Source organism: Peromyscus eremicus, chromosome X, assembly GCF_949786415.1.
Source record: "Peromyscus eremicus chromosome X, PerEre_H2_v1, whole genome shotgun sequence".
In the NCBI taxonomy this organism is placed as follows: domain Eukaryota; kingdom Metazoa; phylum Chordata; class Mammalia; order Rodentia; family Cricetidae; genus Peromyscus; species Peromyscus eremicus.
In genome coordinates this window covers 61,915,828-61,942,207 of record NC_081439.1, presented here as the reverse complement: position 1 = coordinate 61,942,207, position 26,380 = coordinate 61,915,828, and the positions used below count along the sequence as shown (strand labels likewise).

At 34.0% G+C, this 26,380-nt stretch overlaps 1 protein-coding gene across 1 annotated transcript in view; it reads right to left on the bottom strand.

Annotated features, from left to right (window-relative positions):
- The window catches only part of Tent5d (terminal nucleotidyltransferase 5D), a 53,509-nt gene that overhangs the window by 24,678 nt on the left and 2,451 nt on the right, over positions 1–26,380 (bottom strand). The window contains exon 2 of the mRNA XM_059251392.1: positions 23,911–23,979. The gene's annotated coding sequence lies outside the window, so the exon portion shown is untranslated. The remainder of the gene's footprint in view (positions 1–23,910; positions 23,980–26,380) is intronic.

Sequence of the window (26,380 nt, the reverse complement as noted above, 5' to 3'; positions counted from 1 at the left end):
GGAGGTTTCATACATCTTAGTTAACCATGTCATCATGGACTCTGACTTTATTTCACACCTAAATATAAACCATCAAAATGAATTGTTTATTTCTGCTATTAATATATAACCAGATACCAAGTCATTTCTTGTCAACCCATCACTTTCACTTTAATCCAAGGTATCATATCTTGCACGTATTACTGCAAGTTTCCTAGCTAGTTTCCATGTAGTTGCCTTTAACTCTCAGCAATATTATCAGTAAAGAACCTAGAGTAATCCTTTCAAATTTGGAAGACTGAATCCTCTAGAGAAGATCCCCACTATACTAAGCCAAATAAAATGCAAATAAAAATAAGCTTGACTATGACCTACAAGGCCCTACATGACTTGGCTCTCTTACTATTTGTCTAATGTGTTTCAATTTTTTCTTTCCTTATTTACTCCAAATACACTGATTGTCTTCGTGTTCCCTAAACATGCTTAGCACACTAAAACTGAGATTGATCTGGTTTAGAATGTGGTCCCACCATGCATTTCTCATTTTCCTCAGGTCTTAATTTACAAGTTAACTTTTCAATAAGGCCTACCATAATAGGCACCCTATATAAAACTATGTTCCTTTTCCCATGTCTCACTCACATTGTTTACCTTTCATTTGCTTTTTACCCCTAGCATGGTCCATATTTTATAATTCTCATTTTTTTGTATTTTTCTATTGCCTTTTACCACAGTAAAGGTGGTGTTTCTATTCAATAATAATGCCAAACAAATAAAATAATGATCTACACAAAGTATTCAACAAATATATATATATATATATATATATATATATATATATATATATATATATATATATATAGTTGCTATTGCTTAGGCACTTTGCCGGGTACCAGAGATTCAAAAATGCATGAAAATAAGTAACTTACCACAGGGACTTCATGTTCTAGTAGAGGGTACACACTTAAAGTAAGATTTCCAGTTATTTTTTACTTTGTTTAATAATATCCACACATCTTTGATTATAAAAATGAATATTCCCAATGTCCCTTATTAACAGGGGTATTGTCTTATTCATTTTTGGAATAATTATACAGGTAATAGTAAACTGGTAATATGTGGTAAGTGGTAAACAAGTGAATTATACAATACAGTAATAATAAAATGTAATAAATGTTACATATATAAACTAATATGTTACAAAGAGAAATTTGACTATAACAGAATATAGGGTGGATTATATCAAATAGCCCTTTACATTGGAGCCTTATAAATACGTTCTGAAAATTCTAATAGTAGTACCTTTCTAATAGTTTTGACTAAATAAATGCTTGGCATGGAGTTTGACATTTTACCATTCATTAAATACAGGTAATACAGGGAAACATATGCTTGAAACAAGGTAAGATTTCAACATTTAAAAGTAACATACTGGGTATTCACCAATCTGATTACCAGGGTAGGCCAGTTCAGGCACCCTCTCCACCATTGCTAGTAGTCTAATATGGGATCATCCTTGTGGATTCCTGGGAACTTCCCTAGGACCAGGTTTCTCCCTATCCCCATTTGTCTCCTTCTATCAAGATATCTGTTTTACTGCTCACCCACTCTGTCCCTGTTCCAGCTCAATCATCCCGTTCCCTTATGTTCTCATCCCCCTTGTATGTATGTTCTCATACCCTACCCTCTATTGCCCCCTTGTCCCCAATTTACTCAGGAGAGAGCCTTCATCCAGTAACTGATGGAAGCAGATGCAGAGATCCACAGCTAAGCACCAGGCCCAGCTCCAGGAGTCCGGTTGAAGAGAGGGAAGAGGAATTCTATGAGCAAGGGGCATCAAGATCATGGTGGGGAAATCTACAGAGACAACTGAACCAAGCTAGTGGGAACTCATGAACTTTAGACCCACAGCTGTGGAGCTTAATATATTTGGGAAAATAATGAAGTTTGAATAATAAATAAATGGAAGACATTTAAGAAGAGAAACAATACGCATTTTCAACATTTTGGATGTGGTGTATGTGTTTATGTGTATGCATGTGGAGGCCAGGGGTTGAGTTTGTATGTGGATTATTACATTTGTTATTTGTGTATGTGTGTGTGTGCACATGTGATCATGTGCCTTGGGACACATGAAGTGGAACTCAGAGGACAACTTACAAGAGTCGGTTTTCTTTCCTTCCACCTTGTAGGTCCTGGGGACCCATCCTACTGAGGTCCTCAGCTTTGGTAGCAAGCGCCTTTACTAAGTGAGCCATCTTGCCAGTCCTGTGTGGATTTTTCCCAGGTATTTTGTTTTGTTTTGCATGGCTATACACTTCTGTGCTGGCTAATTTTTATACCAGCTTGACATAGGCTAGTGTCATCTGGGAGAGTGGAAGCTCAATTGAGAAACTGCTCTTACCAAACTGACCTATGTGCAAGACTATGGGGCATTTTTTTGATTAATGATTGCTCTGAGTGGGCCCATCCTACAGAGGGCAGTGCCACCAATAGATGGATGGTCCTCAATGTTATGAGAAAGGAGGTCAAGGAAGCTATGAGGAGCAAGCCAGTAAACGTCTTCCTCCATGGCTTCTGTTTAAGTCCCTGCCTCCAGATTCCTGTGTTGAGTTCCTGCCCTGCTCTCTCTCAATGATGGACTGTAATCTGTTGAGGTGAAACAAACTGTTTATTCTCCAAGTTGCTTTGTGGTCATTATGTTTCTCACAGCAATAGAAACCGCAGCTAAAACAACTTCTAAAGCATATACCAAAATTATCAAATTCAGAAGATATGGCCACATCAAACATAAACAACATAAATATGAACATCTACTTTTATTATATATTAAGGAAAAAGGCTTATCTTGTATTTAATCAAACATTTTCTAATAAAAATACTGAATTTATCCTGTGTGAAAAAGCTGCTGTATTGATTGAGATGTAAAATAAAGTCCTATACCAACCAAATAAATGATAATCCATATAGCTATGATTTAAGCATGACTTAAAGAAGCATTCTTGTCCTTAGATTTTTCTCAGGTTGTACAGTGTAACATATCAAAATGATGATGTTGATGTCACAGTGCTCCTCATCTGTGTTTGTGTGTATGTGTGTGTATGTCTGCATGCGTGCGTGAATGTGTGTGTGAGCATGTGCATACATATCTGTGGTGTGTGGGTACAGAGTCACATGTGCATGGGATATGTAGTCATGTCCAAGAATACCAGAAGTCAAACTTTGGTATAATTCCTCAGGATCCAGGTAAAGTTAACAATAAAACATCCTTCCAAATGATACTGAAGCATGAATGACATAAAAAATATTGTGAAACTGGCTTGCTTTAGAAGTTTCCAGGTGATTGCATAGTTTAGTCAATGGTAAGAACCACTATTCTATCTCTAGGATCACCACTTCCTAGGACCAATGATTTTTGAGAAAAACTGACCATTCCTTTTCTTCATAAAACATACTATAACACATACAATCAAACTAAAAATAAAACATATATTATTTAAAAATTTCTGTGAATTGACGCCAAATGTTCTTTATAGTAGGAATCAATATAGTCTAGATCTTCCTTAAGCAACCAAATGCTGACAAAACAAGTTGAATTACTATGTGGTATATTATAAAATGTTTATCTACTCAGTTTCTTTAGTTACTTCTCCTATGAACCTAAATTAAATTTAACTGTTTTCTCTACAAGTGTTAAAGTGAAATATATGAACTGAAAATGAGGCAGAACTTACACCTGGCAATGATATAAATCCAATTTAAAAACAACAGAAATGAAACAAGCAATAAAGCACTAAAACAATATATGAATAAATCATGGAGTATTTAGAATAAGGTGATGTTCATAAGGGAACATTCCCTAGAAAATGGGAATTTTGAGGTGATGCTTTAGGAAGCAAATGGTACAAAACAAATGAGAGGAAGGGACAAGAGCAAATGCAAGTCCTGTTAAAGTGGGTTGTACAGAGAACAAGAGGAGTTTAAACAAGAAATGTCGAGTTAACAAGTGCATTTTATTCCAGTTTCTAGTACATGCTACTTACCTGGCCTTAAATTAAAGACCTGTTCTAAATTTATCTAAGTAAGGTGAAGTTTATAAAAATGCAGACAGTATTACCTCCATTTCTAGGATTGTTCTGAAGATATATGCTTTTATGTAAGTTTCTTGGACAGTCCCTCAAATATATAAGTGTTTTATAAGTTATTAGCTGTTTTACATGTACACATTTAAGAAGACATGCATATATGTTAAGCCTATGCAACATTTCCACTTCATGTCAGAAAATAAGGCTCCAACTGGCAAAATGACTTAAAATCAAATGGCTAGGGTAGATTATGCAGTAGTAAACTTTGTCTAAAAGCATTGGGATACATTCTCAAAATTTATTTGGTGTGAGTTTGGATATAATTCCCTGGAGAAAAACAAACTGATGCAGAAAATGTTTTATGGTATTTAGAGATGAAGATAATATAATGGCAGAGAAATTCAAGCAATCTAAATCAAATGTGAAACAATCTATGTAATTGACAATTTCCTACTTCTGATGAACATTCATTCTGTGTCTTTGGAGATATAAGCTATTTCTTTTACACATATTTGTGATCCTTGGAACATTTTGGTACCCTGTCCCTGACTGAGTTGTACATTATATTCTTGACATATCTCTAATTTTCTATTGTAATTATTTATCATGATCTATGATCACCCGCTGTTGCTCAAGAGAATAAATATGCAAAGTTAGAGATGATTCAAAGTAATCAATAATTCCCTCCAAACTGTTTAATCTTAATATGCATTTCAGATTTTTGAAGAAAATTTGTGTTTATATGTATTTTTCTGAGTAGGAGAAATAGTAATATTAAATTATATACTTTGAATGTACATATATTGGCTATTCTGAAAAACAAAACAACATAATAATATGATGACAGAAGGGAAAAGCTGAAATTCCAGAAAGGACTTTATTCACAAGACAGCAAGAAGAGAACATCAAAACTAACATAATATTTAGCTAATTACAAAACACATGTTGAAAAACATGTGTACCTAATATGTATTCCATTCCATTTGAAACAAATGTCTGGCCAAAAAATAGACTTGACAGGAATAACTGAGAGGAGAAAATGCCCAAAGGATAAATTTTAGCCACCAGTTTGAATAAGTGACACTCTGACTCTACCTAGTCTTAGAAAATAAATTTGTTTACAATCATGATAGAGAAAAGTTAGCAATATTTTAAAGATATAAAAAATGCTTTGGTGCTTCATTGACTTTATAAATGGACATTACCATTACAAAAGTTTAGAACTCAGTGTCTCAATTCTTTCAAGGGAGGAAAATTAAAATCAGAAGAAATATACAATTAGATCATAAACTTTAATCATTTACAAGTAGTAAAACATTAAACTATCTCAAAGATTTATCATATACTCCTTCAAAAGAACCAGCCTTTAAATTACCCATCTAGTCCACTAGTGTGAACATATTACGTTATTCAATTTATTACCATTAGAGACATAAAAAAATCTTTCCTACCAAATAGCATGTGAACACCATATGGCACCTGATGTTTATTGGCTTATTCAATACAATCAGGTATTCAATTTCACTTGAAATAAGAGGAAATACAAAATTAACCAGACCAAATTTTTCTAATTCTACATAGTACAAAGTTGAAATTATATATATATATTTTTTTATGTTTCTGACTTTAGTTTGGAAATGCCAGGTTTGAATAACCATACAATTTTCAATAAAAAGTAGTATGATTTTTATTAACATTACAGAAATACTTTTTTTCCAAGGGAATTTCTTGTTTAGGAATGAACACAGAAAGTGATTAGGGAAAGCAAGTAGAAAGATATCTGAATTAAACTGACTGAAAATATACAGGTATCTAATATACAAAATATCTGTGAACATTGTATTGAAGTTATAGTTTCTTCATTATGAAATATATATTTGATAGTTTAAAACAAAAAGGGTTCATGAAAGAGGTAAATTTCCATGACTCATACAAGGTGCAGTCACCAACTTTTTGAGTATGAGATACTCTCATAAATAACAAAATGATTCACTGACTCTTAAATGACAAAAATCATGATCACTGTCAGAAGGTTAGTTGTAATTTAGCAATAATGTTAATTTAACAAAAGCTCTAGGTAATGCACTTTCCAAATATATTTTTGCATATGTCATTTTACTTAAGAGTAAATTTTTGACAAAAGCATACTGATCTGTAACAAAGGTTCACAGTTCTTAATTCCTTAGTGGAAAAGGAAGTAAATGCTTACAGCTTGGTAATCATTTCGTTGTGCATGAATTTAGTAAAGATAAACCTAGAGTTAAATTTTTTGCAACAATAAATAATTCTGAAGTACCTGACCAATTCCAAGCAAAATAACAGCTTCACCCCAGATGATAAAAGATGAAAATATTTCCCACTTCTAAAAGGTTCAGTATAGTAGGAAACCTAACATAAGAAACATTATAATATGCCAGTACAAGGAATGATAGATTTAAACAAAGAAATTATTTTTAAAAAGTGAGCAAGAAACTGTTTCTATCATTGTCATCAGATTCAAATCTTAAATGAAGAACAGGAATTCTTGGAGTTTAAAAAAATTTGGAACTGAAAACTGAGTAAAAGTCTGAGGCTAAAAGACAGAAATAATAAACAGCACTATATGAAATTTGAGGCAAACTTCTAGCTTGATGCTGTAATATATTATATATAAACATGGGAAAATGAGACAGGAAGAAGTTAAATCATACTTTTTCGATCATATGTGATGATGTTAACAATATTGAATCCTATATTGCTAATGTTGAGGAACCATAACAAGTTAAAACACTGATGAATGTTACAGCCAGACTTCTGTTTTGGACAGCACTTTCTGGCACATGTCCTGTAGATGAGTTGGAAGCAGATAAGGAAACATATAAAATATTTTTGATAAAATTATGACTAAGTGATTAAAGGAGTCAGTGAGAGGATAAACTGAAATAGTTAGGGGAGGAACAGAAAGCAATAGATCTAAGAAATATTATCAAATTGACAGGACCCAGTGACTGGCTATCTGTGAAATAAAATATAAAAAAGTAGTAAAAGATAGGTACAAGTAATGGAATGGAATCTACTGTCTCCCGAAGACTGAAACACAAAGTAAGAAATAATTCTTTAGGAAAGGAAATTGATATGCTTAATTTTTGAGATGTTGAAGTGTTTGGTGGGACAGAGTAGAGTTATACAATAAAGTGTGAAGCTCAAGAGAGAGAACTGTGGGATGCACATACACACAGCAGGAAGTGCAAAGGGACAAAAACGCAACCTAAGACAATCTACATCTGGAGGGTAGAGAAGAGAAGGGGAATCTGGAATGCACAGAAAAAAGTACAATCAGACACACAAAAACCGAGTCAAGTTGTTTATTTAAGAAGGTTATGAAGTTATTTTTAAAGAAGAAATTTGAGGTGTGAAGCTTTGTCTTATAGCATGAGAAATGAAAACAAAGATGACATTAGTCCTAGTATTTATTTAACGGTGTTAAACAGCAATACAGTGTTTGTGGATGGGATGAGTCAGATTTCAGAGTGCCATAAATTGCAGCATCCACCAAAGATTTGAATGCCTTCAATGTGCCAAGCATGACGCTATTTACTGGGCTACTGTCCAGCATTAATATAGTGGACAAAATATCCATGAGTTCCTAAATATGTGAATGAATGTATATTATACTAATTCTATAGAAAATGAAGAATAATAGTTCTGCCAGCCTGGTCTACAGAGCGAGATCCTGGAAAGATGAAAAGCTACACAGAGACACCCTGTCTCGGGGAAAACAAAAACAAAAACAAAACAAAAAACAGAATAGTTCCAGAGATAATTATTTTTTTAAATTATGGAAACAATTTGACAGCAATTTTCTAGTTGGAGTGAAAATTTTTATGCTAGGTTATAGTCTAAACAATGAATACAGTCACTCAAATATCTATAGAAATACATATTGTCATAACTTTAAATTGGCTGAGGTCAGAAAATACTGAAAGTAGTGTATCTTTTTAGTGTACCTTTTTTAACTTTCCATATGCTTTACCCATTTTTAGAAACATCAAGAAGAAATGGATTTAAATTGAAATTGTACTACATCAAACAAACAAACAAACCAAATATCTAAAGGAGATTAAAATCAGGTAATGACTAAAAATGAAAAGCTACAGACAATAGAATTCTATTTTGTTCACATGCAAGATTTATTACCACATACATGTACAACTATAAAACTTACCTAAACAATGGATTAAATTATAGCATATAGCTGTGATTTCCTTGAGGTATGAGTTTTTAACTACTTTTGTTAAAATTAATATATGATAGTACCATAATGTGTAATTTGAAATGGGACTTGTTCAACTGAAGAAACCAAATGTGATCTTACTCTCTAAATTATCTTATGATTGTATTTGTTATACACTCACAAAATTGAGTGTGGTCCATTTGATGTGGTCCATTTGACTTTTTAAACTGATAAGACATCAGCAGCAGTTTATATCTTTGCCTGTCATGATCTGAAATAAATTACATAATCCTTATATTTATTGTACTAATTTTATGTTCTCACATCACATTTTTCTCGTTATTGTTTATTATGAAGTATTCTATGTTTGCATTATAGTAAATGTTAAGAAATTATTTCACATTTTGTACCTATTTTTTTATTTCCACTATTTAGAATACAGGCTTTTCTGGATTTTTCTTTTTAAAAGTTTATTTACAAATGTGTGTGTAAACACACACACATACGAGTGCCACAGTTTCGATGTGGAGGTTGACAACAACTTGAGAAAGCCTTGTTAATTCATGTGGGTTCTGGAAATTGAAATCAGGTCATCAGGCTTGGTGGCAAGCACATTTTCCTGCTGAGGCATCACAATGGCCTGTTTTTTCTTTATATCAGTTTCTGATAAATAAATGCATGTATATTCTTACAAATTTTGGGTTATTTCTGTAAGAACTATGGCATTCATTTTATTCCTTCTAAATGGAGGTCTTATCATATTTTTTTCAATTTTACTTTTTTCTTTAGTCTATGATCTTGAAACTTTGATGGTCTTCCATTTTGATTCTCATCCTTTTCTTTGTAAATTTGAGTAAAGGCTTGCCAGTATTTCTGAATATTTCTTTTTACTCTCTTTTTTTTCAAGCATGAAGACACTATTATTAGAGTTTAAAAGAAAGACCCCAGAGAAGACAATGTGTAAATCACAGCTTCTTCCTGGAGGAGGAGAATTGAGAAGAGAAGGGGAAACATCATGTCCTTTGAGCTAAGTCAGCATGGAGGTCAGATAAATGGTAGCAGGCAGCCACATGTTAAGAAGGTCTTCAGAGAAAGAGTAAGGAAACCAAAAGTGGCAGGGAAAGCATGCGTAGACTAGAGGCAGAAAGAAGACAAGGAAAAGCTTTTGTTTTCTCACTGTCATTTTAGTAGAAGGTGGATTATTTTATTTCAGTTTGAAATTTTTACATCCTTTGATTCTCTAGTAAACAACTGTCATAATTTCTTGCTATTTTGAAATAGTCATGGGCAACTATAATTGTCACAAAATATGAAGAAAATACTAATTTGATTTTTTAATTAAGAGTAATCCTATTTTCTTGTGTTCTTCATTGCCTTCTTAGCCTTGATTGCCATTGACTAAACAAAATTCACAATAAGAGATAACTATGACTCAGCTAGTGGATTTTTGTCAACTTGACCCAAACCTGAACATATTTGAGAAGAGGAACCTCAATTGAGAAAATGCCTCTATCAGATCACCTGGAGGCAAGACTGTGAGGAATTTTCTTGATGAATGACTTATTTTCGAGGGCCCAGCTCACTGTGGGCGGTGCCACCATTGGGCTGAAGGTCCTAGAGTGTATAAGAAAGCAAAAAAAGCAAGCCAGAAAGCACAGTTCCTTTCTCGCTCTTCTCCAGTTCCTGCCTTGAGTTCCTGCCTGACTTTCCACAGTGACAGACTATGACATGGAAGTGTAAGTAAAATAAACCTTCCCCTCTTGAAGTTGCTTTTGGTCAGGGTGTTTATCACAACAGTAGAAACCCAAACTATGAGAGAAACTGGTACCAGGTTCATGGGATATTGCTGTAAAAGACCTGACCATGTTTCTGGATAGGATTACGGAAGGACTCTGGAAAAGACATTGAATGCTCAAATCTTTTTTAAAATTCTTTTAAAAAGTTACTTTATTTTTTAGATTATATTATATCATTTCTCCTTTCCATTTTCTCCCTCCAAACCCCCCAATATGGGGGGGGGCGGTAAAAATCAATCTTAGTGGGCTATTTTGGGAGCTTGGAAGATTAAATGCTGAAAGTGATGTAGACAATGGAGGCCTGGCTTAAAACACTTCGGATGGAATCAAAGAGTCTACTAGGTCATTTATGTGACATTTTGAATTAAGAATATGTGGTATCCAGTTAGCTGGGGGGGGGAGACTCTGCTATGTTTAAAAAGAAGCCAGTACCACTAAAGTGAAACCTTTGCTGGGACAATTAATAGATTATTAGTTGGAACTGAGAAATGAACTGTGATTAAGAAGAACCCAGAATCACTGAACTGAAATCTTCTGGGAGTATTTACTCAGGGTCAGCAAACACAAACTGTGGTCCAGAGTAGGCCAGAGCTTCAGCTTATGCTGGCAGCTGAACATGGAATGCATAACAGCAACCCAGATATTTTGGGATGCCTGAAGGGATCATGGAGAGCATTTGATGCTTGGCATGTGAGAGGCCAGGAGAGGTGCTTGGTGAGGGTGCACGCTCAATCAATGGAGACACCAGAATAGAAGGGGTCATGAAGAGAAATTTAGGCCTGGCACCATGTTGCAACAGAGTTAGAATCCTAGGACAGGCTATTGGTAAAGGTGCATCCCAAACTGCAGTGGAAACCCCAGAATATTTATTATATTGAAGATACCCAGACCATGGCATGACTGCCAAGGGCAGCAGCAGCTGAGATGTGGAGCTGGCCTGAGCCTATGAGACATGCTGTGTGTACTGTAGATAGGAGAGTTGGAAGTGGAGTTGCCCAGGCACTTTGGAACTGGGAGGATTATGAGTGGGTCCAAGATACCAAGCACTGAACTTTTTACACTATAATGTTGATTTGCTTAGTTTTGATTCTAATTGTGCCCTGGTTCTTCCCTCTTGGTGTAAGAAAGTATTTAACTTGTTTTAGATTTTACAGGGTCCTATAGTTGAAAGATTTTTAAAGAGATGCTGAATGTTTTAAATAAACTGGACTTTTAAAGTGTTAAATTGTTTAAGACTGTAGGATTTTTAAATTTACTCCGTTTTATATTCTGATACTGACACCAATATGAGATCTTGGGGACAAATAAGAAAGTAAAGGTTATGGTTTAATAGTGATGTGTTTGTGTGTCAAATCATCAGAGGTCAATTATTTTGGTGATTTTTGTCAACTTGATACAAACCTAAACATATCTAGGAATAGGAATCTCAACTGAGAAAATGCCTCTATCAGATTGCCTGTAGGCAAGTTTATAGGGCATTTTCTTGAATAATGACTGATGTCAGAGGGCCCAGCCCATTGTGGCTGGTGCCATCCCTGGGCAGGTAGCCCTGCAGTGTATAAAAAAGCAAACCTAGCAAGCCAACAAGTAACATTAATACATGGCCTCTGCTTCAGTTTTTGCCTCCAGGTTCCTGACTTGAATCCCTTCCCTGACTTATGATGGACTGTGATTGGTGTGAATAAGCCAAATAAACCCTTTCCTCCCCAGGTTGCTTTTTGGTCATGGTGTTTATCACAGCGAATATAAAAGCAAAATAATACCATACCAACAAAAGTACAGCTATAGAGGCTCACAATTAGTCCGTGGATACAATTTTGCTTCCACTAATTATTAGTTGAAATGATCTCTCTCTCTCTCTCTCTCTATATATATATATATATATATTGTATTTAACAGAACAATTTACATTAATCAGAAAATACAGTATCAGAAAATTAGTACACACTTCAATAACTGTTTAACTTTAAACAATTTCATTCCAAAATTAAATTGCTGAGTGAGAAAACTGTGATTCAAGTAGATTGGGAAGGCAGAAAGCATGCTCAATTAAATACGTATCAGAGCACAGCATATATTTAGAAATTTAAAGAGAATGCATAAAAGTTCCTACTGATTTAAATAGCCATTGATGATCAAAATTCAAATATGCTAGCAGAGTTTATACTTTTGTGTATATGTGCTTTTAGTCTATTCTAGATTGATTAATTGATTGATTGGTGATTGATTGCTTGATTTGTAGCCAGAGTGTTTTGTTTCTCACACTGACCTTAACTGGTGATATAGGTGAGAATGACCTTGAACTTTTGACTCTCCCATCATCATTAGTATATGTGACACTAGGAATTAAACCTTAGGCTTTGTGCATACTACACAATCACTCTACCAACTGAGCTACATCCTCAGTCTGATTTTTTATGATTTAAGCATTCAAGGCCATGGAAGATGTCTCAATCACTTTCTCCTTCTCCCTGCCCCCTACTAACTTCTACATTCACTTTACATAGTAGGTATTTTTAAGGTACAATACAGTGCATATAGATATTTATATTATTATGCATAGCTGATTTAACAACACTGGAAAATTCTGAGTTATTTACAACTAGTCAGGCTTGTGGCATATACCTGTCATCCCAGTGATAGACAAGGTGAGGCAGAAGGATTGTCATTAGTTTGAAGCAAGACTCGGCTACATAATGAGCTAAAAGCCTACATAGCAAAGTCCTGTAACAAAAATAAAATAAAAAAAATATGTTAACTATTATTTATCTTGATTTTTGAGACAGGGCCTTACTACATAGTCCTGGCAGGCCTAGAACTTGCTATGTAGACTAAGCTATTCTCAACCTTGTGGTAATCCTCCTGACTCAGTATTTCTGGTACAGGAATTACAGACATACCCATCTGTAATAAACTAGTTTTAAAATTAAAAGAACCCCTTAATATATGTAAGAGTCATTCTGTAACAATTATCATTGAACCTCTATAATATATTGAAATGAACTAGGAAATATAAAATCATATTTATAACTGGCATTAATTGTAGACATATTTCAAAATATGTAGTAAAAGATAGTGTATTATGATAGCATACAAACAACTATTTAATTGTGGTCACTTCTCATTAGTTATTTGAACTAAAATGTGTGGTATATTTATTAGATTTGAATTGCCATATTGATACAGATTCACATTTCAGATCTGATTTAATAGCTATGTAACCATGGGATAATTACTTGAATTATTAAGGCTTCACATCTTTTGTTTATAAAATAGCATGATTCATATCTCATGGATGCCATAAAAATTAAAACAATATTTTGCAAAGTGCCCACCATAGTACATCAAACCTAAAATAGTCTTAAATAAAGTAGCATTGCATAGTACAAAAGAAAATATGATAGTCTTAGAAGCCTAATGCTTGGGCTTCAATCTGAATATTTGTAACTTGAAATCGATGTTACTATAAATAAGTTACTTAATATTTGTTCCTTTTTTTCATCTGTAAATGGGAGTAATATCAATATGCTTCATATGACCATTGATGTTTAAATGAAAAAATGAACAATAAACAATTCAATACAAATCCAAACTGTTACTCTTCATTAGAAATAAAAAAGATTGCTTTAATGAACATTTAGAGGCTTAGTGATACAGGGGCACTATTGTAATTCAAGGCAAGCCTCAGCTACAAAGTAATTATTAGGCAAGCCTTTGTTAGAGTAAGACGCTATGTTCAAAAACTAAATCAAACCAAAAAAAAACATTTACAACTAGATGTGGTATCTCCTACCTGTAACCTAAGAATTTGGGCAGCTGAGGTAGGAGGATCACAGGAATTTGAGGCCAGTGTAGGCTTCAGAATGACATTCCATGTCAAAAACTAAGAAAAAAAAGCCAAGAGAAAAAGAAAGAAAGCACTTAGCTTTCATATCCACTAACAAAGAATAACTCTGAAATCTTTACAAGAAATTATAGCAAAAAACGTATTTTTTTAAACTTTTTGTGGAATGCATTCCAATTTCAAGTATACTTCCACAAAACAATAAAATCTTAATTGTACTTCATACAATAAATGATATTAAGATCTATATTAGAGTCAAGGTACTAGGGAAATGAAGCAATTCATTATTTTCTCAGTAATAACACTTATTTCATTATTGAACTTGTAGGCAAATTAAGGATTTCTGATGAATTTGCATAATGAGTTCCATAAGAAATATACACACTTATGTTACTCACAGTCACCACTGCAGCAATCTGTTTAGTGATACAATAATTTCAACTTTTCTTGGCATGTAATAAAAATCTATTAAATATCACAAGTGAGATTTAAACCAACCAGAGTAACAAAAGCTGAGCAAATGTTTACATGCTATGGCACAAGAAAGTATAGCCACAATATACTACTATTATAATTATTCTACTATTGCTTTTACTGCTCTTAAAAGTAATATAATCAATCACTCTAGTTATTGAAATTAGTTGTTTTCTTGTAGTCTGCTAAATACATTAAATAAATTATATTACATTAAATAAATTATCTCATTTAGTCCTTATAAGATCTCTAAGGAAAGGGAATTTCTGTCATTTTATAGTTCAGACAACGGATTTTCCCAAAGTCATAGGTGGCAGAATCAGGATACAAAATTCAGACAGGTGGGTTTCTGGCAGTTCCAGGCCATCCAGGGCTACATAGTGAGACCCTGTCTCAAAAAAAAAATTCAGAAGTGTCAGGTGCATGACTTAGTAGTAGAGCACTTGACTAATAAGTGCAAAGCCCTAGGTTCCACACACTACACACAACACACACACACACACACACACACACACACACACACACACACACACACACATTCTAAAAGGATTCTAAAAGGATACTTCAATCTTTGTTTGCTGATATTATTATATATTGAAATTTTATCTCCTAGAGAAGATTTTGTCCCTGTCTTTTCATGATGGGTAAGCCTATTTTGAAGTTCATGGCAAAGTCCTCAGTCCTTCATTCTACACTTCCTTGTGAGAAATGGAAAGCAGAAATTACTTCCTTCTATCTTTCAAATTTGTCATCTTTATATAGATTAATTCTCTCATTTTAGGAAGTAACTTTTAATATTTTTTCTTTTAAATGAGATAGAGGATTTCATGTATACATAGTAGGTCACAGAAAAGGTAGTTCATTCCTGTGAAACATCTCTGTAAAATACATATAAAATATAAATATAATTTCTGGTTCTCTAATAGCAACTAGATACTCCAGATATATGTTAAATTGAGAATTCAAAACCTTGAATACATTCTTCTATGTTAAGTCCTATATAGTATTGAGTCATTTACTTCTGCTGTATAAAATGTGAATCACAAGTTACCCATTTCTATACCTAGAATCTCCTTTTTCTCTAATTGCTGACACCCAGCTTGTCCCAAACAAGGCAGTTTTTGGTCTTTCTATGCTTTTATCACAAATATACAGAGAAGCAGAGCTACTGTTTTATAGGATCTCTGAAACTAAGTAATTAAATACAACACATCATTGTTCTCCCATATCACATATAACTAAGAACAAGCTGAAACATTCCAGGAACTTCTTCATTCCCGGACCTTAAGAAAAAACTACCATAATTTACCAAAAACTATTTTCTAGTTCTAATTTAGGTTAAATCCAAAATGAACTTTGTTTATGCCATAATTCTTTAACAGTTAACACGTTTTACAAGAACCATTACTATTAATCTCTAAGATGAATGACTCAAAATATAAAAGTACTCTGAAAATCAAGAGTAATCTGAAATATATACTGAGTAATTTGATTCAAAACAGGTATCCCTTGAGTCTCTTGACATTATTAAGAATATATACCAAAAACTTTATACAAAGAAAGCTTACCCAAATGAAACTGAACCTGTGAGTCAGACACAAGCAGCAAGGTGAACTACTGAGTGTAATAAAAATCTGTGTATTCCCTGATGGATGTGATCTCATTGTCTTATGACTGTAAACTTCAAAATAGTTTTCCCTATTCCATTTAGAAAGGACACGATTTTTTAAGTCCTTCCTGTATTTCTATAGGTAAAAATGCTTCATACAGATGAAATAATAATAACATAGAACTTGTTTCCTGTAACACCAACATGATACAGTGAGGACTTTCTGACTATTCACAACATAAAGGGTTTTTTATGTCTGAGTATGTTGCCCTTAAAAAGCAAACTGATCAGAAAAGTACTATAGTAGAAACTTAATAACTGGGAAATTATAGGTTCATTACTCAAGTAACAAATTATTTTCTCATTTTTTTTTGTTTGTTTTTTCAAGACAGGGTTTCTCTGTGTAGCTTTGGTGCTGTCCTGGATCTCGCTCTGTAGACCAGACTGGCCTCAAATTCACAGACATCTGCCTGGCTGTGCCTCCCGAGTGCTGGGATTAAAGGCGTGCACCACTACCACCACCCAGCTATTTTCTCATTCTTAATCATATTAGTGTGGTGAAATTACAATTTTGCTAGCATAAATTTATAAATTTTTATCATGATTAGAGAAGACAACTGAAATTCATGAGAATATTTTATAGTGTTAATTTTATTGGAAGCAGATTTATGCCTAGCCCCTGACAGTTATCAAAAGCATATCTTAAAGATCTATAAATAATCTGCTATCTGGGCCAGTGAGGTGATTCTACAGGTAAAGAAACTTGCTGCCAAGTTTGATAACCTAAATTCTATCACCAAGAAGACAGATAATTAATGCCTGCAAGTTATTCTTTGCCATTCACAAGTACAACTTGCACATGCATGCTCATGCACACACATCCACATGCAAAATAAAATATAATTTTTATTTCAAAATAATTTGCTATCTCACACTAGAAATACTCAACTGGATGCATTCCCTTCAGTACAATGATTCAAGGGGCCTTATTAGCCATTGAAAATAAACTGAATTTTCAAAATTATTGAATCCATTTATCTCTTACTTCTTGAGCATTTGCACACCTTTTTCCAGTTATGGAAATAAAATGGGATATGAAGATAGAGCTCTGAATAAAGGAGAAAGCTCCAATTTATGATAGCTCTAATTAAAATATGTTAACACCTCATGAATATGAAAACCTAGTAAGTTTTGACTATTGGTAAGGAATTATGTTGGTTTGACTGTTCAAAAGCTACATGAGAAACAAAATGACTTGGTCCTTTAGATGTATATAAACTAACTAAAGTGAAAGGTCACACATAAAAGTGTAAATATAATGTATGCAATAACTAATGTTGCTTTTTAGGAGATGCCACATTTATTGAACCATTCTGAATGTTTGATTTCAAATTTTTAGACAGCATGTTGTCAGAAGTTTTTAAAGATCTCAACATATAATAGAAAATATGTAGAAAAATAGATTTAGAATGTATAATTCTAATTCTGAGGTGACCCAATCTCAGAAAAGAAAGAACACTTTCTCCCTCCTACACAGATCCTAGCCCATAATGGATACATATGTAAACAGCCATAAGTGTGGGTATAGTACACCATTTAGAAAGAGGACCAAGAAACAGTAATTAATATTAAGTGGTGAAGAAAGACTGAATAATAGCAAAAAGACACATGAATAGTAAAAGAATGTAAAGCTAATTGTTTTTCTAGTATCAGATCTGTCATGGTTCTTTTCTTCTTTTTGTGTTGGATATGTGCATAATAATGAAGTGATACTGAACATGCAAAATCCCTAAGTAAAGTTCCATAGCTACAGCAATCCTATACATAGAACATAGAAATACATTGAAATTCACTGATATATAGTTTGGGTCCAGGCAAATGTTTGAGGGGTTACCTTAATCTAGCTGCATGTGGTTTTTGTTTGTGCATTCATTAAAATAAAGTGATTGTTATATAAAATAAACTACAAAAAAATAAGAAGGAATGTGGAGTATCTGACCTTAATGTACCATGTACTTGGTTTGAATCTCCTTTTAATAACATTGACTAAATTTTCAAGCTAATTGCATTGCTTTCTATAAGTTCCAACAAACCCTAATTTGGATCTAAAGTATGGGAAATACATTCAGCTTGAGTTGCCACTTGTCTAGTTGGCTTTTAAAATATCTAAAAGCTATATTGAGCATATATAAGGTAGACAATAATAATGATAATAATAATGATAATAAGGAAAAAATAGACTCATAAGAAAGGGGAAAACAATAGTGTGCTCACTAGTTTTTGTCAACTTGATACAAACTAGTTGCACTTGGAAAGAGGGAACCTCTGTTGAGGAATTGCCTCCATCAGGATGACCTATGGGCAAGTCTGTGGGAACATTTTTCTTAATAACTGATGTGGAAGGACCACATCAGGCTATTATGGGCCGTGTGACCCCTTGGAAGGTGGTTCTGGGTAGTATAAGAAAGCAAGCTGAGCAAGCCATTGGAAGCAAACTACTAAGAAGCATTCTTCTGTGGTCTCTGCTTTGGTTCCTGGGCAGACTTCCTTCAGTGATGGACTGTGACCTGGAAATGTAAGAGGAAATAAACCCTTTCCTATCCAAGCAGATTTTGATCAGTGTTTTATCATGGCAACAGAAACCAAACTTGGACAAATTTCACTGTTTTTCTTTTCTAAAATACACGCTTATAATTTTTGCTCCTAGTCCCCAAAGTTGAACACTCATTTATTAATGTAACAGTCAGAGATTTCTTAAGATGCTCCTTTCTATACTGTTCATAAGTACATCTTTATCTAAAGGCTAAAATTTAAAAATTAAAGACTTAATTCATATCAGTATGACATATGTTCTTGTATAAGTTAAATAACCTGCAATTTATAAATTTATGTCTTGCCTAACTTTATATCTTACCTCCAGTTAATGAAACTTCAGTAAGATAGACTTGAAGTACTGGATAATTTATTTATTTTCACTGAGAATTCTGAAAATGTGATAAAAACACATGGCTATTATTGTCTCCCTGCCTCCTTCCCCCATTCCTCTCTTCCTCCCCACTCCCTCTCTTTCTTCTCTTCATTCCTCTCTCATTCCCTCCCTCTCCCCATCCCCTCTCCCTCCATCTGGTGCTGGGGCAGGAATCCAGAGATTTATGAATTCTAGGTTAGACAAGCATTATACCACTGAGCTATCCCTAGGACCTAAGGTTACTGTTTTTCATATAATATGAATCACTGTCTAATTCTTATTAAGTTTTAAGTAAGGACTTGCCTTAAAAATGCACTGTTGAATTTAGTTACCATATAAATTCACGTTTGGCTTGTTTTCAGGCAATATAAAAACACAATCACCTTTGAAATAAAACTTTAGAACTTTGTTGACTAAGTATGGAATTTGAGACACTGTATTGCAAAAGTGATTATCTCAAAATCACTTCTATAGAAAACAGATAAAAATATTCAAAGAAATAGCTGCTATTTCTGAAAAAGAATATCCATAGCTTGGCTTCTCATACTTCTATATGTTTCATAAATCCCCATATTCAAGTTATCTTTTAATTGAAAGTCTCTTATTTTAATACTATGGTAATGGTATTTAACTTTAATGTCTTACTCAAATACTTATTATAGAACATAATGGTTATACATGGAAATATTAACTTTCATTAAACCTATGATAACCCACCAACATGGCCTTTAAAATTGTGTGATTCAGAGAGGATGAAAATATATGACTAACTCTTTATATCAGGGCTAATTGAATGAAATAGACAATTAATCTGATAGGCTTACACATTACAAACCTTTGTCTAATATATTGCTTCCTAGATATAATCTTTCATTATCAGAATGAATGAACCAGATCAGAATAAAAGCCATTCTATATGAGACCCACAGTTTATGCAGATAACACCCTCTGTTTCTTACGTTTAAGTTATTCAGTAATGCACATATAGTAGGAAAATATTTTATTTTAGTGTTCTTGAAATAAGCAGGTATATCTAACTTCTGAGATAACATTTTGAAATGAAAGCCAGATTTTTGTAGCATGAATCTTAAAAGTTCTTATTAAAAAAAATCAAACCTGAGCCAGGTATCGGGATGAACTGGAAGATCAGAGAGGCAGAACAAGCCACAGCTAACCTCACCTGGCCAACTTCTCAGCTGATCTTGTTTCCTCAGACTGGAAGCCTCTGTGTCCTCATATCCGAATGGCTCTCAGCTGAACTGTGCTGCTAGAAGCCTGAAAGCTTACCCAGCCAAATGCTTCTAGTTTCTGGTCCTCACGCCTTATATACCTTTCTGCTTTCTACCGCCACTCCCTGGGATTAAAGGCTCGCTTTCTGGGATTAAAGGCGTGTGTCACCATGCCTGGCTCTTTCCAATGTGGCCTTGAACTCACAGAGATCCAGAGGGATTTCTACCTCTGGAGTGCTAGGATTAAAGGTATGAGTGCCACCATTTTCTAGCTTTTGTATCTAGTGGCTGTTCTGTCTCTGACCCCAGATAAGTTTATTAGGGTGTACAATATTTTGGGGAACACAATACCACCACAGATTTTCCTTAAAATTAATGTGAAGTTAACTATTTCCTGAATCTTAGTTTTCAGTCAAGAAAACGTTTTACCATATTATATAGTATTTGCTTTACTTTTCTGGTAGTATATTGTGTACCCTAATGAACTTGCCTAAGGATCAGAGGACAGAGCCAGCCACTAGATTAGACACAAAAGCAGGCAGTGGTGGCACACACCTTTAATCCCAGCACTTGAGATCTCATGCCTCTGCTGGGGAAGCACACACACCTTTAATCCCAGGAAGTAATATGGCAGGGTAGCGAAAGGTATAGAAGGTATAAGGAAACAGGAACTCACTCTCTTTAGGCTGAGGATTTCGTAGAGATAAGAACTAGTGGCTGGCTGTTCTGCTTCTCTGATCTTTCAGCTTTCACCCTGATATCTGGCTCTGGGTTTTTTATTAAAAGACTAAGATTCAAATAACATATTTTCCTTAATGTAGTTATTTTTACCATATGTCTCAATATTTCAGTATATACCTCATAGAAGTCTTGCAAATATGTAGTGAGACACATTCCACAGTGAGTAACTGAAGCAGCACTGATAAAAAGGACAGTAAGCCAAATGATCACAAAAGGGTAGACAGATAAATATGAATTTTAATATTTCTGGTTGATTACATATAAATGTTGATAAATTATATAGGTAGATTGCAAAATAATTTTTAAAAAATGGTTTGACAACTAGACACCTAAGTAAAATATTTACATTTTAAATCACACACAAAATATATTCTTTTAAAATACACACTTGTATACAGAAAATAATATATACCACTTTATGAAAATAGCTGTTGCAGGAGGGAGAGCTAAGAATATCCATGAGTGTAGTCAACAAACTTTAACCTCATTATGGTGCTTCATTTTTTTAAAGGAAAGTACTTGAAATAAAAAATAACTTTTAATCTCTTGGAAAGAATTAAAATGGCTTATAAATAATTCTTTATACTTTCTATATTTTAATTTTTTTCCAGGCTGGAGTGATGGCTCAGCAGTTAAAAGTGTTTATTGTGCCAGGCGATGGTGGCGCACGCCTTTAATCCCAGCAGCACTCACAGGGGCAGAGGTAGGCGGATCTCTGTGAGTTCGAGGCCAGCCTGGGCTACAGAGTGAGTTCCAGGAGAGGCGCAAAGCTACACAGAGAAAGCTTGTCTCGAAAAACAAAAAAACAAAAAAAAAGTGTTTACTGCTCTTGAAGAGGACCTTATTTTTGTTCCCAAAACCCACATCCGGTGGCTCAGAATTTCCGTAATTTCAGCTCAGGGGAAACCAATACCATCTGGCCTCCCAGGAACCTGAACACACGTGGTAAACATAAACTTATGTAGGCACACACATATATACAAAAATAAAACTAAGAAGTATTTTTTAATTTCCATAAATTATTACTCATAAATCCCAAAGATAATCATATAATAAAGAAGGAATATGCTATAAAATAGACTATGTACTCTTATTTGTGGAGATTGTATGAATATGAATTCAAATATGATCTACACAGTCTTACTAATTTTATTCACTTTAATTCAATAAATTTATATCTGTTCTTTCCATATATATTATTAATAGTCTATTATATTTGATTAAAGCCCTTATAGTACTTGTTTAACTGGCCTTCTCTAGGCCTCTCTAGACATTAATTCTTTGTCAAAATATGAATAACAGAAATGTCTAACTTTTCTAAGTACTAATTCACCATGTGTTTTCACTTTTCTTTACAAGTATCATTCCTAATAATAGATAATCTATATTTGGAGCTGCAAAGATTATTATGATTTCTCAAATTTAAGAATTCTAATATTATAACATCTAATCCTAAAAATAAAACTATCACAATTTTCATACATTACCAAACAAAATCAGAATCTATACCTGCTAAATAAACTGTTGAAGATGATTAACTATGTATTAAGTGAAACCTAGTTTTGAATGAACGACTCCAAATGCCCTGTTCTTTCCACAGCCTTCAAAGGAAACAGAAGTTAGGATGACTTCAAAATCTCTTTCCTGGGTTGGGGAGATGGCTCCATGGATAATGTGCTTGTTGCGCAAGCAAGGGGACTAGAGTCTGGATCCCCAGAATCCAACTAAAAGCTAGACAGACATGGTAGCTACATGTAATCTTAGCAAACAGGAAACAAAGACAGATCTCAGGGGGAAAGCTGGATAGCTAGAATAGCAGAAATTAGTAAGAACTGTTGGTTTAGCAGGAGATTCTGCCTCAATAAAGAGTGATAAGGAAGACACCTGAGGCCAACTTTGGGCCTCCATGGTACACATTCATACATAAGTGTAGACGCACATGCGCTCGCCCTCCCGCATATGCACATGCACACGCACACACACACTCACACACACACTTATGTGGATTCTAACTTTTCCAACTTTAGTTATAGGTGTATATAATTTCAAAAGTTAGACATGATAATATTGCTTTGTTTTTACGGTGATATGTCTGAGAAAAACCACAATAAAATCTGTTTCTGTTGCTATTGCTGTTGTCAATCTTGATGGCCTAATATAGAGGCAATGTTACTGAATTGTAAAGAGAGATTAAGCAACTCTCAACTAGGAGTGATTTTGTCCTTGGGAAAGTATCTGGTGATGTCTAGAGACATATTTGGCTATCATAACTTGGAAGGAGGTTTACTGGTATGCATAGACTGAACACAGAAATGATACTGAGCATCTTATCCTGCATAAGATAGCCCCGTCTCCAAAAGAACTGTCGCGCCTCAAATGCCTATAGCAACATCCAAGAAACCTTTGCCCAGAGATAAAATTTGTGGACCATATTGTACACTAATAATATCCCCCCAATCACTGAATATAATTACTGAATATAATATATATTCCCAAATTACTGAATGCAATAAAAACAGAGACCTCATGCTGGGCGGTGGTGGTGCACACCTTTAACCCCAGCACTCGGGAGGCAGAGGCAGGCGGATCTCTGTGATTTCGAGGCCAGTCTGGTCTCCAAATCGAGTTCCAGGAAAGGCACAAAGCTACACAGAGAAACCCTGTCTCAAAAAACCAATAAATAAATAAATAAATAAATAAATAAATAAATAAATAAATAAATAAATAAAAAACAGAGGTCTCAAAAATTTATAAAAATTTTAGGCAATGCTCTAATCAACTTACTAGATAAAGTAATAAGAGCCATGATAATGACTGATGGAGATCTGACTTGAGAATCAGTATGGGGTGAAGAGTTGCATGGTTATAACAAATAAAGAAATTCATTATCTATAGGTAAATGGACAGGTTCAGAGGCCATTAAAATGGAATATAAGAATATAAGACAGTTTTTAAGAGATGTCTTTCCTTACTTTGTCTTCATTTGCACTTCTCAAAAAGTCTCTTTTTACTTCTCCACTTAACAATTTTCTTCAAACTGCCTGCATGATAAAATAATAAAGAAAAAGGTTTATTTAATAACAGGTTTCTCAGCACATTTATGCCTATATTAAACAATTTCTCAATAATGCAATTTCTAAAATTAATGGGGAACCATCCTCAAGTGTAAAATATCTCTAATAACAGCAAATGTTTTTTTCTTTTTATCATATCATCTTTTAGTGATAGTGTAATTTTATTTTGATTATTCAAGTATTCAAAAGGTTTCCTGACAGAGGGAAAATTTAAAGTCTTGATTGCTCTGTGAAAATCAGAGGTTACTGAAAAAGTATTTTTCTGATGATATATAGATATATAATCATCAAATATCACCCTTTATTATTTAAATAAGAATGAAATCTTAACACATAGAGAATAAATATCTACATGGGGGGGTTCTGACAGGGTTTCGCTGTTTAACAGCTCTAGCTGTCCTGGAACTCGCTTAGTAGACCAGGCTGGCATCAAACTCACAGAGATCCTCCTGCCTCTGCCTTCCAAGTACTGCAACTAAAGGCTTGCACCACCAGCCTGGCTTTATTTGTACCTCTATATTCATGTGAATCTTCATTTCTCATTTCCTAATCATAAACTGAATTATTTTTTTAGGTCACCTATGTCAATCAATCAAACATATTCCTTTTGTTTGTATTAGTTTTGTTAGTGGTAGTGTTATTCATTTATTTCAGGGGGATAATTTTTTTTTGAAATCATCTTGCTATGTCGACCTGGCTGGCCTAGACCTTACTATGTGTACCAGGCTAACCTCAACCTTGCAGTAGTTTCTTACCTCTGATCCTGAGTGCTAGGTTTCTAGGCCTACGACACCACATTTTTTTTTTTACCGTATTTTTGCTGAGTCCTAGGTTTCTAGTCTTGTGACACCATGCCTGACCATATTTTGCTGAGTGCTAGGTTTCTAGGACTGTGACACCACGCCTGACCGACCATATTGCTTGTGTTTAAACTATTTTTCATCCGGTCTTCTATTTGCCTTAGCAAATAGAGCTTTATCTCTTCAGTAGCTCTAATCTCTTTCATCAGTTACTTGAATAGTTCTTTGCTAGTACAATTGGCAAATGACATCTGAACTGGCAGAACAAAAAGGTTTTCTATTATGAACAGGAAAGCATCTCAGTTTATACTTCTCTAGCATTTCTAGAACTGAACTTATTTCCCTATAGGGAGTCCGGAAAGACTGCACACCAGTGGAAATGCTGCATTTTCCTCTTATAGTAAATGGGCACCTAACACAGAAAAAACAAGCAACGGAAGTGGCCTCGCTTGTGATTGATTCCTCCTGAACTCATGTCCAGCAAAGCTGCTGTACACAGTCAAAAGAGCTGCAGTAGATACCCAGGAGAGTGAATGTTCCAAACTTACTCAAGTACATTATCTTTTCTGAGCTTTTTATTTTCCAGGTAGTTATTGTTCCTGTTATTTTGTCATGTTTTCTAATTGGTAAAGATAATACCTGCCCAGGTTACCACAGAATATAAACTATCAAAAGAAATAATATGAGATACTTTGTAAACTGTTAAATTTCACCTAAATTAAGCTATTACATTCAATAAAGAATCTATGATTATACATTAGAATATTCACTACTACTTTGTAAAATTGGGCAAAACAGAATTTTGGGTCCATCTCCAAATTTATTCTATCAGAATCTATATGTTAGGGTTCTCCACCTGCAATTTTAACAAGGACAGAAAAATCCGAGAGACATCATATAAAGCTACACTATTCTCATTCCTGGAGCATTCCTTTCTTTTCATTTCAATGGGGTTTAGCTGTAATGAACCACTAAATTTTCTAGTTACTTCAAAACCATTTGCTAAAATGTCACAAAACATTGTCACAAAGCAGTCAAATAAAATATTGAAATTTTAGTGGTTATGTTAAGATTATTTTATAAATATTTTCACTTAAAATGCTTATTCATGTAACTAACTCAGTTATAAAACTAACTATAATTAATCATGAAAACCATTCAATTTCCTGAGGAATTATTATAATTTCCCACATTAGCTGTGTGTAGGCCAACTTTTAACACACACAATAGCTACTGAATCATCTTAAGACACAGCATTCACTCTTTCTTTACAGCTCCATTACTCCAGCAGAAAGTCATAGAAATGACAGAGCATCCTTCAAAGTACAAGCAGATGAAATTAACCATATTTTACTTATCCACAAGTGACTTAGGTTGCTGTATTTAAATCTTTATAGTTAGTTTGGCCCCAGAAGAAGCTATGGATAACCATAGTAAAAGGAAGCAACCTATTTGATGAGACTGGGTAGTAGGTTTTGCTACACCCAGTAGAAAGGCAGGAACATTGGCAAAAACCAAGATTATTCAAAATGAAAGGCAATATGAATATAATAAAAACGAGTAAATAA